We start from the raw sequence: 4,047 nt of genomic DNA on the forward strand, positions 1-4,047 counted from the left end.
TAAACTGTGGGATTCCAACTATATGACATTCTGGGAAAAGGCAAAAACTATAGAGATAGTAATAAGTTTGGTGGTTGCCAGGAGTTGGGGGAAGGGAGGGATAAATAGGGGGAGCATTAGGCCAGTGAAACTATTCTGTTTGTTACTGTAATGGTGTATATACCTCATTTTACATTTGTCCAAACCCATGCAACTATACAACACAAAGAACCCTAATGTAAACCATGGATTTATTTAATAGTAGTGTATCAATATTGACTCATCAATCGTAACATTTTCCACACCAATGCAAAATGTGTGGAAACTGGCAGGGGGTGGGGGCAGTAATGGGTGGAGGGCACATGGAAACTTTGTACTTTCTGCTAAGTTTTCTGTAAACCTAAACCTATTAACATAAAAAGAAAGGAGGAGAGAGGAAAGGAAGGAATTAAAGAAGAAATAAATGAAGAAAGAGAAAGAAAGCCATGTGCCTACAATCTGGAAAGTGTAGCATCAACCCATAATTATACTTAATCCAATTCTTGGAATTCTTGAATTCCAAGTTGAGTAAAAAATAACTAGTTTCTTTTCTGCTTACCAACTTCTAGGGCTCCCATAACAAATGCAACATACAAACCAATGTCTTTGGCATGATATGAAATTTTTTTCACAGCCCAACTTTGCAACGTGATCTCTGGATCATTGCCCATGTATTATAAGCTTCAGCTGCAACAGTCTCTTTGCGTGTCTTTCCCATTCATGATGTGCACTTGCAGACCACGCTGCCTGTTTTGTTTGCTCTTGCTGGTTTTTTCGGCCTATCTCCTCTACCCTTCTCTACCTAACAAAATCCTACATATCTTCCATCACACATCCCAGACCTACCCTTTTCTGTGAGAAGTTTGCTGTTCCCTTTCACTCATAGCACACTAAGCAAGAAAGAATCCTCTCCTTGATTCTATAGTTCTTTGTGCCCACAGTCTTCAACATCAACAGTTTAGTGAGAATTGGGGGCAGAAAGAAGCCTGATCAAAGCGATTTAAGAAGTGGGAGGGAGAAATGTATGCATGGAAGGTAGACTAATGTGTGGGGATTGGTTTTATTATAATTTGATATTGCTTGTTTTGGTTTGTCTTTAGTGTTTGTGGTTTTACCCAACAGGGGTTGAGGGTAGGGAGAAGAAAATTCCTGGAGGGGCTGTGGCGCTGTCCAGTCCTTGGGGGTGCTGACAGACCTGTGTCACTGGGTCGAGTCTGTCTTGAGGCTGGTAATTCTTCTCCCAGCAGCTGTGGTCCTCTATTTTGGGGAGGGAGGGAGACAGGAGAAGGACTACATCTATTTATTATCTCTTGGAGGTTCAGGAGCCATAGCCTGCCTCATCTGTGGGGGAAGGAGAAAAAGGTTTGCTGACTTGGTGACACTTCTCTATTTCTCATGGGATCTACAGGCTCCTGAAGACCAGTTAATGACTAGGGAAAGCAATTAGTTATTAGTTTTTTCTGACATCCACATAACACACATTAAAGACGAGCTATGTTCCAGGAACCATGCCAGGTACTGGAATACAAGATAACCAAAACAGGATTCCTGTCCTCAAGGAGTTTAGTCTAAGTAGGAATATTGATCTTGAGTCCATGCCAGCAATTCCACCATGAGGGGAGCTGTCTTAGCTCAGGCTGCCATAACAAGATACAATAGATTGAGTGGCTTAAATAATAGAAATTTATTTTCTCACAGTTCTTGAGGCTGGAAGTTCAAGATCAAGGTCCAGGAGGGTTTGGGTTTTGGTGAGGACTTTCTTCCTGGCTTGCAGGTGGCCATTTTCTTGCTCTGTATTCACATGGCCTTCCTTCTGAGAATGGGGGTGGGGGGTGAGGTGGGTAGGAGTATGATGAGGGGGAGAATGAGGGAAAGAGAGGGAGAGAAAGACTTTCATTGGTGTCTCTCTTATAAGGACGCTAATCCTATCAGATCAGAGCCCCACCCTTAAGACCTCATTTTATCTTAATTACCTCCTAAAGGCCCTATTTCCAAATACAGTCACAGCGTGGGTTAGGCCTCAACATATGAATTTGGGGGGGAGACAAATCAGCCCATAACAGAAGCTTATAGAAAACTGTAAGAGCACAGACACAGTCATCATTGCCTTATCTGGGGAAAGAAGGGACTGCAGAAAGCTCAACAATGACTCCTCTTCTGGATTTTGAGCATGCAGGTATCAGCATATGTGATTTCAGTAGCCCCAGCTTGGTGGCTCTGGTGATGTAGCAGTGCTGGGCAGTCAACAAGTAATTATTGTCCCATGTGAAAAGAAGAGGTCTCTACACCACAAGCTTTCTGACAGTCATAACTTCAATGATATTTTTATGCCTCTGGTACTATTTTTATATTTTGTAGCAGCTTTTCTTTATGGTAGAGTATGTCACAGGTTTCCTGATGTCACTCAGCTTTTTACTACAACAGCTTCCATATGCCTCCTGCAAAGGTGATTATTTCAAAGATTCAGTAAGTGTCAGAAGTACTGTACTTCAGGTAGCATACGCGTTCCTTTGCAATAGTGAGGTATAGAAAATGAGTCATGGGCTTGCTCTGCGCCTGTTGTCCTGGTGTTTTGGAGATAGCATTTGTGGACACCAGGCTCTGTGAATGGCCAGTGCTGTACTGTTCTCATTGATAGTATTATGTTGAGGGTCCCTACCTGTGGAATACATATTCTCAGAAGAAGGAAATGTCCCAGAAGCTTTGAGAAAAGTAACCACTCCTTTCTTTATACTTCTGTCACATTCAGTTTACATTTCTCATCTGGCCTCTGGCCTTTGGGCCCTCGCTGAGACTCACTGAGACTCATCAGGGCCGGTTTCTTTAACATAGGGAGTCAGTCACATTAGTCTCTGTTCTAACCTGATTTGTCCCCCAGGGGTGATGGCAGTATCCAGCAGTCACCACCTCTGGATAAACTAATACAATTGTTGTATGCTAAAAATAAGCTTGTTCTATTGGCGCTTTGTCTCCCCAGCGGAATTCAGTCTCCCTGTAACGCACTGCTGTGAGTTTGGCTGTTCTGCCTTTGGTATAAACCAGATAATGGCCACAGCAGAATCCCAGCCTGTTGCCCGTAAGAGCTGCTACCCTCAAGGAGATGGGGGCAAGGTCTTGATCAGGGAGGGTTTATGTTGACATTAATTCTCCCATCTCCAGGACCAATAATTCTTGCTTTAGAAATAAGGAAAAAGTGGTGATGCGGCTCGTCAAAATGAAATTTGACTTTCTACTCTTCCTTTCTAGGACTGCTTCAGTTGGGGAGTTAGTTTTCTGTCGCTTCTACAAGTGGTCTGGAGGACACCCCTGTGATGTTTAGGACCACTGACAGCACTTGAACAGTTTTGCTCCCTGTCTTCTCCCTTCCCCCACCCCACAGAGACTCAGAGGAGCATTTGTGAGACAGACTCTGGACTTACAAACACTGAAACAGCTGCTCTCCCAGCCTCTTGTCTCCTGTGTGGCTGCAGTCACTGTGCTGGAACTCTCTGCCAAGGAGGGTGGACTGTTGTCACCAGAAAGGTGGTTCGTTATAGATCTTGACCCCTCCTTCGTTCTCCCTCCCTTACAACATGCACATCCCTCTCTTCTCCTGGCATTACTGCTGGCAGAGTTCAGATTTCATTTCTCTCATTCAAAAGCATTCCTCCCATTTGTGAATTATTCCCTGACTCTTCGATAGGGCAGTGTTACAGGTCCTCTGCCGGCAGAAGGGAGCAGTCTGACAAAACCTGAAGCCCTAAGACTTTCAGAAGCTGTGACGAGCAGACTAGGAGGAAGCCACGACATTGTGAGCTGAATGGATGTCTTAATAAGCTTTCAGATGTGATTTGGCCAGAGTTGGCAGAGAGAGCTCGAGGGAAAAAGGCAAGTAAATGATTGCAGACCCACTGGGCGTGACAACCCTAGGAAGCTAATCATGTCTCCAGGAAATAATTGACAGCAATTACCCAACAACAGAACACCATGTAGAATGGGGAGGACAGACCCCTGGATGTGAGTACGATCTCTCTTCACTACAGAGTTTTA

The 4,047-nt window shown here is 44.1% G+C and overlaps 1 long non-coding RNA gene across 1 annotated transcript; it reads right to left on the reverse strand.

The window, feature by feature from the left end:
* Positions 1-213: 213 nt before the first annotated feature.
* Positions 214-4,047, reverse strand: LOC131514554 (uncharacterized). Its single transcript, XR_009263116.1, has 2 exons — positions 3,438-4,047; positions 214-1,359 (listed from the first exon to the last, which is right to left on the reverse strand). It is a non-coding gene; the product is annotated as an uncharacterized LOC131514554 (long non-coding RNA).

This window comes from Neofelis nebulosa, chromosome 6 (assembly GCF_028018385.1).
Source record: "Neofelis nebulosa isolate mNeoNeb1 chromosome 6, mNeoNeb1.pri, whole genome shotgun sequence".
Classification (NCBI taxonomy): domain Eukaryota; kingdom Metazoa; phylum Chordata; class Mammalia; order Carnivora; family Felidae; genus Neofelis; species Neofelis nebulosa.